This window comes from Pelobates fuscus, chromosome 1 (genome assembly GCF_036172605.1).
Source record: "Pelobates fuscus isolate aPelFus1 chromosome 1, aPelFus1.pri, whole genome shotgun sequence".
NCBI lineage: Eukaryota > Metazoa > Chordata > Amphibia > Anura > Pelobatidae > Pelobates > Pelobates fuscus.
In genome coordinates this window covers 180,446,984-180,457,340 of record NC_086317.1, presented here as the reverse complement: position 1 = coordinate 180,457,340, position 10,357 = coordinate 180,446,984, and positions in this window count along the sequence as shown.

The window sequence follows — 10,357 nt, the reverse complement described above, 5'->3', positions numbered from 1 at the left end:
GGATACCGGGGCTCACCGGATGCCATGGGGCCTCCGCCTCGCTGTTCCCTCGATGATCCTTTCGGACATACGGGCCGGGGGGTCAGGCCCCTCCTAAATATGTTTCTTTTAATCCTACTCAGGCTAGTGCTCTGATGAAATCACTCCCTGACCCAGAAAAGCAACCTATGCCTTTTTACCGAGGGATAGTTCAAATTCAAAAGACTTATTCCGCCGCATGGCGTGATTTACTGAGCATTTGTGCTATCAAAGCCGGAGATGCATACTGGCCCAGCATTGCCCGCCACCTCAGCACAGATTTGCTTATAAGTGACATTGATTACCCCTCCGGAGTAGCATTCTGCAACCAGCTAAAGGAATGGGCTAAGGACAAACTTGCAGATCAGGCTGCTGGCCTTACTGATATTGTACAGGAAAAAGGAGAATCAGTTTCATGCAAGACTGTTTCAAATGTTTACAGATTTGGGATTTGATCTCACAGACAAGATCCATTCTCAAATGCTGTCTGGTTCATTTGTCCTAGGTGTCAAAGACTCCATACGCAAGGGAATCATTGCTGCACGCCCTGAATATAAAGTAGTCCCTCTGGATACCTTACTCCTAGTTGCTAGGGGTCTGGAATCTGCCCAGACTCCTAGAAAGCCCAATTCAGCTCCTCTCATGGTGTCCCGCCCCAGACCTGTCCCAAAAGGCACCAAACCCGAGGATGGATTTTGCTTTAATTGCAAAGCTAAAGGACACTTCAAAAATGATTGCCCAGAACCCAAGAAGGTGTTCAAGCCTGCTCCTGGCCCCAAGGCCACAAAAACAGTTCCAATAGTTGAGGAACCAGATGATTAGGAAATTGGCAAGCCTGTGTCATTAACCCCTGTCATGGCAGTGTCTTCAGGGGATAAGGGGGGGCCACTTGCCACTGTGACTCTACCCATTGAAGGACAACCTACTACATTTCTTGTTGACACAGGTGCAGCCCGAAGTGTTCTACGAGAACAAGATCTGCCAGACCCATCATTTCTGTCAAATATTGATGTCTCTTGTGTAGGAGTGGATGGCCTACCAAGACACAGTCCTTTAACAACTCCATTACGAGTTGGCAACTACCCTAGCTTGCTTGCTCGGTTTGTGGTATCCTCCACATGCCCCATTAACCTGTTAGGCGCTGATGTCCTCTCACGCCTGCAGGCATCTATCATCTTCACTCCAGATAGACAAGTAGAGCTATCTACCTCTCTATCTGTGTCAGACACCTCAGCCTTGTGCTCCCTACCTCTGATGCTCCATTTAGAAAATCCCCATGAGGATGCAAAGGAACTGAGGTCCAATTTCCCGGATTCACTAAAGACACAAGTACCTGCAAAACTGTGGTCCTCAGGCCCAGAGGACATAGGTCACCTAAAAGTTCCACCTGTGGTGGTAAAACTCATTCCAGGAGCAAAGCTACCAAGGAAACCACAATACCCTTTAAAACCAGCTCAAGCTGCAGCTATCTCAATACAAATCAAAGCACTCTTGGAGAAGGGTGCTCTTGTCAAGTGTGAATCAAAATGCAACACCCCATTGTTTCCTGTGAAGAAAAAGACTCCAAAAGGTGAACCTGAGAAGTATAGAATGGTCCAGGATCTCCGTGCAGTGAATGAAGCAACAGTCCTGGACACCCCTATTGTACCAAACCCACACACTCTGCTCTCTGGGGTCCCACCTTCTGCAAAATACTTCACAGTCATTGATCTGGCCAATGCCTTCTTCAGTGTACCCCTGGATCCAATTTGCCAATACCTGTTTGCCTTCACACATGAAAAGCAACAGTATACATGGACTGTCATGCCCCAAGGGGCACAAAACTCTCCTAGTCAATTTGCAAAGGCAATGTGCTCTATCCTTGATCCATGGCAATCAGACCATCCAGAAGTTGTCCTTCTCCAGTATGTGGATGATTTGCTGCTCTGTGGAGATGACATACCCACAACTGAAGAATGTTCAATTAGTCTCCTTTGCTACTTAGCAGACCAAGGATGCAAAGCTTCACTTCTCAAGCTTCAATTCTGTCAACTTACTGTCATCTTCCTTGGCCATTGTCTATCTCAGGGTACTAGACATCTCACTCGTGACCGAGTTAGAGCAGTACTGGAAATTCCACCACCAAGGACTTCAAAATCTCTACATGCCTTCTTAGGCCTCATTTCCTACTGCCGAGCATGGATCCCAGAAGCCTCTCTGCTCATGCAACCACTCTATGATGCACTCAAGTCAGACCCATTCTGCCTGACCAATGAAGCACAAGAAAACTTCTGTACACTAAAACGTGCTATTGCATCTGCTCCTGCTCTAGGCCTACCAGACTATACCAAACCCTTCAAGTTGTTTGTCTCTGAAAGACAAGGCCACGCTACAGGAGTCCTTACTCAAACAAATGAATTAAGAGGCCGTCAAAGGCCTATTGGATTTTTCTCCTGCCAGCTGGATATTGTGGCCAGAGGGACCCCCTCTTGCCTTCGGGCCGTTTTTGCAGCAAGAGAACTAATTGAAAGAACTGCGGACCTGGTCCTTGGCCACCCTCTAGTTGTCTTGGCCCCTCATGACATTTCTGCCATCATCAACCAAGTACAACTCAAGCATGTGTCTCCTGCAAGACACCTACGTCTTCAATGTCATCTCCTGTTACCTGACAACATTACCATACAAAGATGTCAAGTTCTCAATCCGTCCACTCTTCTCCCACTACATGAGGGAGGTATCCACTATGGGTTTATCATGGATGAAACCTACATCTACCTTCTTACTGGTACCATCAAGAGAATGCATCCTGATTTATCCTTTCATGATGGACAAACACCTCTCTGCGAGGGAGCAGGATATGCCTTCTGTACCATGTGGTACAAGTCAAACATCACTCCTGAACCTTGCTATGAAGATGAGCTCTATCATCTGGTGGAAGTGAAACTCACTGCACAAGACTTCTGCTGTGACTCTGAAGGTAACAGCATGGTCTTGATTCTTCTTCTACCTTCAGAACTCAAATACTTGTATCGTCATTGGGACATTGCCGTCCCACATGTCCCTGTCACCAAGCTGAAAACAAGATCATGGAATGATCTTGGGCCCATGGCAAAATTATGGGCCACCATGAATGAATCACAGCTACAGGAAAATGGCATTGTCAAATACCTAACAATTGACCATCTTGAAGCATGGCCACGCCACCTCCTGGAAAATGAATTTCAAGACTATGACCCAGAGACACCTCATGACTGTTTTGAACAGATGAAAATGGAGACAATACACCTACCAACTGTACATGAGGATCCATTAGCAGAACCCGATCTCACTCTGTTTGTGGACGGTTCAAGGTATGCTGATGAAGAAGGAAAATACCACACAGGATATGCCGTAACCACAACAGATGAAGTTATCAAGTCATCATCTTTACCACCAACAATGTCTGCACAAGAAGCTGAATTGCAAGCCCTGACTTCAGCATGCAAGATCTCCGAAGGAAAACGTGCCAACATCTACACAGATTCAAGATACGCTCTGGGTGTGGCACATGACTTCGGACTAATTTGGAAAACAAGAGGATTTCTTACCACTGCCGGTACGCCAGTCAAACACAGTTCTGCAATCAAGGAACTAATGGATGCCCTCCTACTCCCGGAAGAAGTGGCCATTTTGAAAGTAAAGGCACATGGGAAATTGGATACAGATGAAGCAAAGGGCAACCACTTAGCTGATCAGGCTGCTAAGCAAGCGGCAAGAAAATTGCAGGAAGTGGATGAAGAAGTGTCCGGACACGAAGAAATTCCTATTTTTACCTTCCTACTGACCTAAGAATCTTACGGGAACAGCAAGCTACAACTGCCCCCGAAGAAATACAGAAATGGAAGAAGAAAGGAGCAGTCCTAAAGGATGGAGTATACTACAACAACTTTAGATTCTGCCTTCCTAAGAATTTATATCCAGCAGTTGTCCAATGGGCACATGGACCTGCACATCTGTCAAAAGACTTAATGGCTGCCCTCATACAAAAGTATTACGAAGCACCTGGAATCACAACATTGATCAACAGCTTCTGTAGGGCCTGTGTCATTTGCGCAAAATGCAACCCAGGAAAACCAATCAAAGTGCCCTTGAAACACCTGGCTAAGCCTATCTACCCATTCCAGAGAATTCAGATTGACCACATACAAATGCCCAAGAGTGGGCCTCATGAATATGCGCTAGTAATAGTGGACATGTTTTCAGGCTGGCCAGAAGCCTACCCAGTGGCCAATATCACTGCCAAGACAACAGCAAAACGTCTACTTGCAGATATTGTATGTAGATTTGGACTTCCAGAAGTCATTGAAAGTGACCAGGGCACAGCCTTTACAGCAACAGTGACTAAAGAAATTTGGACTGCTCTGGGAGTGACCCTAGCTTTTCACACCCCTTACCACCCACAAAGTAGTGGCAAAGTGGAACGCATGAATGGCACCCTAAAAGCCAGAATGTTAAAAATGTCACAAGAAACAAAGATGCCCTGGCCAGAAAGCTTGTCAATAGCTTTATTCAGCGTTAGGCACACACCTAGAGGGAAGCACTCACTATCCCCATATGAGATTCTATTTGGGACTGCACCCAGACTAGGTTGTTATTACCCTCAACAGTTACAGCTTCAAACTGATGTTTTAGTAGATTATGTAACTGAACTTGCAAGTGCCTTGAACAAAATACATGCCCAAGTTTTCTCTTCAATTCCAGATCCCGAATCTGACACGGGTACCCACAACCTGCTTCCCGGAGATTGGGTTCTGGTCAAGAAATTTGTGCGGAAACACACCCTGGAACCAAGATTTGACGGACCATTCCAAGTACTCCTGATCACATCAACCTCCGTCAAGTTGGCCGGCAGGCCACATTGGATCCACGCTTCCCATTGCAAGAAGACTCCTGCTCCAGAGGAAGCAGATACCGCACAACCATGTACCTCTGGTACATCATCTCCTTAATTAGCTTAATTAAGGCCCAACAAGTAGCCATTACTAAAGATGCCAGTGGGTATACCTTCTGGTACAATTCTTCATGTACCCGTGTGGCTACATACACTTTTGATTACTGTGACATTGTAGACTGCCCATTTCCTACGTCACAAATTCAAACTATCTATAGAGATATGAAATGATGCAAAATAGAACAAAAAAAAGGTTGCGCCTAAAATATACAGTAAAACATATAAGAGTGTATATAATAAATAATATAAAATAATACAATTTAATATTAAATATTAAATGAAATATAAATGGATAATTGGCAATAGTCCAAAACACTTATCATAAGTCCATAATGGTAGATGCCGTGTATAAGAACAGGGATCCTGAGGCGTAAAATGGGGTGTGTCTTCACAAAGGTGTCCTTGAAATCCAGTGATATGCAGTAATATGTGAAGAAAAAAACAAGAGGAACTCCAATGGCACAGTATATAGATGAATAAAATGGTAAATAAAATAAAAGTAGTCTTACTCACACTTTTCAGAGCTAGAACCTAGCTCTGATATAACGCACGTGAAGTGGAATAATCCCCACTCAAGGATATGCGGAGTAATATTGATTGGCGAGTATCTGGCTCAGATTCAACGTCCAAGTTGGTATTATTCGACCCAGGGAGATAAAATAAAGTATATAGTGCTCTCTGTATAGTAATTAAAAGGTATAAAAAGAGAATAAATATACTACTCACAGTATATAGAGCAGGCTTGTACTGCTCAATGTAGGCGCTTTTACTATTATCTACTTGAAGAAGCCCTTGCGGCAAACGCGTTTAGATATTAATTTTATTACTTTACAATAAAGAAAATACTTTGGCATAAAACATTTTATAGCCATTTTGATTTCTTTTTCACCTGACTATACATATACTATCTACCTGACGAGAAGCCTAAAGAATCCTTAGGTGGGGATGATACCACCCAAGCGCCTACATTGAGCAGTACAAGCCTGCTCTATATACTGTGAGTAGTATATTTATTCTCTTTTTATACCTTTTAATTACTATACAGAGAGCACTATATACTTTATTTTATCTCCCTGGGTCGAATAATACCAACTTGGACGTTGAATCTGAGCCAGATACTCGCCAATCAATATTACTCCGCATATCCTTGAGTGGGGATTATTCCACTTCACGTGCGTTATATCAGAGCTAGGTTCTAGCTCTGAAAAGTGTGAGTAAGACTACTTTTATTTTATTTACCATTTTATTCATCTATATACTGTGCCATTGGAGTTCCTCTTGTTTTTTTCTTCACATATTACTTCACTGGATTTCAAGGACACCTTTGTGAAGACACACCCCATTTTACGCCTCAGGATCCCTGTTCTTATACACGGCATCTACCATTATGGACTTATGATAAGTGTTTTGGACTATTGCCAATTATCCATTTATATTTAATTTAATATTTAATATTAAATTGTATTATTTTATATTATTTATTATATACACTCTTATATGTTTTACTGTATATTTTAGGCGCAACCTTTTTTTGTTCTATTTTGCATCATTTCTTATCATTAGGGGATTATAGGGGACTCCCCTTTAAGGATTGCAGCCTTACTATTATTTTCTTGTGTGGCAATCTAGCGCTGATTTTTTCTCTTTCCATTATCTATAGAGATATCCCTCATGTAAAGGACCCCTATGTTTGTGTAGTTGACAAACAATGGGGGCATAACTGTAACCATTGGGGGGCTGCAGGGTGGAATGCTGGGCCTGCCTGGGGTTACAAACCCAAAAGTGCCTTATCTAAGGTAGATGACCATGGTTGATCCCTCCTCCAAAGAATTACCCTAAGGAAGCCTGGAGGAGGTACACCCATGAAATTAATCCTAAACATAGAGCATCCCAGTCCAACGGATGCAGATCAGTATGTAATGGGAATGTATTGGAAGAAAGGTTCCTATAACAAATTGGGGCACTTCTACCTAAAAGATATGTGCCACTCTCCAGAGTGGCAAGGGGCCACCCACATGGTCTCAAATCCATTAAAACCACACATCCAGTCCTTTAAAGACATGATGGCCATCGCTAACCCCACCTTTGAAGATACTATGGCCGCTGAAACAGGTTTTAATGATGTTAATTTATGGTTAGAATGGATGAAATATAATGCCAACAAACATAACAGAACCGCATGCTATGTGTGTGGTGGTGTCCGGCCTCACCTTGGCACCGTACCTTTGACTTTGCCAGTAGATATAGAAGAATGTGTTTTGAGTCTTTTTGCCTACCACTATAACTTTAATAGGTCCCTCTGCGAAGCATGGACAGTAGAATACCCTCTCCTAACCAAGGATGTCAAACCCCCAGATGGTGTTACAGTTTACAAAGGAAACTACACCTGTTATGCCAATTATGATGGAATTGGTAAGTTCTTGGGTAACTTCTCCAAAGGGTATTGTGCCACCTACAGAACTGTCCCTATGTACCTTTTACAATTCCATACTAGGTCATTAGGGGATATTTACTGGTTGTGTGGGGATTTACAGTTAAGATCCAGGATGGACAAGGAATGGTGGGGGGAGTGTACTCTGGCTAAAGCCATCATGCCTATACATATTATCTCTGACACACACCCTGACATACATGAGTCCATACACACACCAGCCAAGGTTAAGCGTGAAGCCCCAGTAAGAGGCAGTTTTGACCCCCACATTTACATTGATGCCATTGGGGTGCCTAGGGGGGTGCCTAATGAATTTAAAGCAAGAGATGAAGTTGCTGCGGGGTTTGAATCACTTTTTACCATAGTTACTGCAAACAAGAATTTAAATTGGATAAATTACATTTATTACATCCAACAACGCTTTGTTAACTACACCAGAGATGCCCTCCAGGGTTTAGCCGAACAGCTGCAGGCTGCATCTCAAATGTCCTTCCAGAATAGAATGGCCTTAGACATGATTCTAGCTGAAAAAGGGGGCGTATGTAAAATTTTGCCCGACACCATGACCTGTTGTACGTACATCCCAGAAAACACAGGTCCTAATGGTAAAGTCACCTTGGCCATAGAGAAATTAAATAAGCTCTCTGAAGAGTTAAAAAGGAATTCTGGGATAAAAGATCCCTGGGAAAGATGGTTTGGTTGGATGACTGGATGGCAAAAAGCTTTAATGCATATTGGTATGGCATTACTAATTTTTCTCTTTATTTTTGCTCTTCTCGTTTGTTGTGTCCTCCCTTGTCTAAGAAAATTTCTGCAGAAGACTGTAGACCAAGCGGCACCAACTTTTGCACACCTGACAGTTGATGACCAAGATTTCCAAGATCTCAACTCACCCTGTATACCGCTGCAAACTATCCCTTTTACTGATAAAGTGCAAGAGTTCTAGGTAGGGAACCAGCTTAGGGACAGCGTCCGTCTCTATGGCACTGACTGCCGTGCGGAGATGTGGTGGACAAGCCACCGCGGGTTACCAGCGGAGTGAAGAGATTTCCTGACCGTATTGACGGATGTGCTGCAGCCTGTTAGGGAAAGGAAGGGACAGAATTGCACTTTGCAATAACACCTAGCTAGCGGTCACTGGGTTTCTGTGCCTTTGGGCTAACACATCTTTTGGTATTAACAAATAAAGTTTATCTTTTTTAGAACTAACATTTCATAGGGGGGACTGATGTAGAATTATTAAAAACCTTTATTGATCCTGTATTGAATTTTTGTACTAACTCCATTTTAACTTCATTACATGACAGATTTCCTAACAGCATTTAGAATATTGAGTAGAGAATGTATTTTCTAGAAGAATATGACTAACACCGGAATTATCAAGTTCCTGTAATATGAAACAAAGTATACTATAGCTAGGCCATGAGAAAACTGCTCTAATGAAATGTTCTTTCATAAAAAAGACCCTGAACCTGAGTCTGACATCACTAACTACCCAAAATGACGCCCAAGCCCCCCTTCCCACCGAGTAAGCCTCGTGCTGGGTAAGATGGCGCTTGAGCCATCTGTCCACACCCGTGTCCAAAATGACGCCACCTCCCGGTGGGAGGACACCTAGTCAGCCACTTAGTACTTGAGCCAATTAATAATATTGATGGGTGGACATTGACATAGCCACCTAACACCTAATCCAATTAATGATGTTTATTTGTTGTTATCTTGATATTCAATGATGATGTAATTTTGCTCTTATAAGGGTCTGCGAGCCCGCTTTTGTTTTTTGTAATTCTTTATTTTTGATGTGCTTTTGAAAGAATACAGGTATGCTCACAGTGTCACAACAACAATAGTAAGCCTTCAGTGTGAAACACGATAACCAGCATTGGTATGACATTTGCAGAAACAGCAAATTTTTTTTTTTTTTTAAGAGTGTAGAACACGCTTGGTTTAAGCTATGTAGTCATATCTAAGATGGTATACATCAACATTATTGTCTAGCAGAGCACTGCGAGCCCGCTTTTAACCAGATGCCATTAAATTTTCTCGAAGTGCTTTTAACCTGAACTCCGTGTGTCAGTGTGAATTTACTTCTGCGTATACGCAATTTAATCATCTCAGATTTGGACAGGAACAGATAGACATTTAAAAATATTTGTTTATTTTCAAAATAATCCATATCATACATACACAGTGAGAGAGCAAGATGAGAAACCATGATTTTATAATAAGATGCTTAATGTCCACTTCTGAGTAGAAAACAAAAGAATGGTATACCTTTGACAAAAATGCATAGATCCCAAATGAAAATATATCTGCTCCTAGTGACTAAGATAGCAATTAGATACTATAGGCTTGACAAGAAAGGAAGAATTAAAAAAGAAACTGTAATAGAGTTACAAATACATATAAGTACCAAGCACTAGAGATTTCCAGCTAAATGTAAAGAAGATGAGAATAACAGAAAAGACTGGAAAATAAAAGGAGAAAAAAAAAAGTAAAAATAAATAGCAAAAAAGGTAGAGACGGAAGAGTAGCTGTAAATGCAACCACTGAAAGAAGAGTTCTGTGGAAAGTTTCTGCAATAACGAAAGGTTAAGGAGTATTAGTCAGTAAATGTGTTTTAAAGTCAAAGCTGCCTGGTCTTATGATGTTTGGACGTATCATGACCTAAAATTTAAATTTATTTACAAATAATATTAAAGGGACACTATAGGCACCCAGACCCCTTCAGCTCATTAAAGTGGTCTGGGTGCAGTGTCCCCATTGCCCTTGGTCCTGCAATGTAAAAAATTGCAGTTTTTGAGAAACTGAAATGTGTACATTGCAGGACTAACACAGTCTATACCAGATGCACATTAGCCCCCCCCCCCCCCCATAAGATTATGTTGGAGGAGGCAAAGTGCCGACCCACCACGGATGCACATCAGTGCTGAAATCAT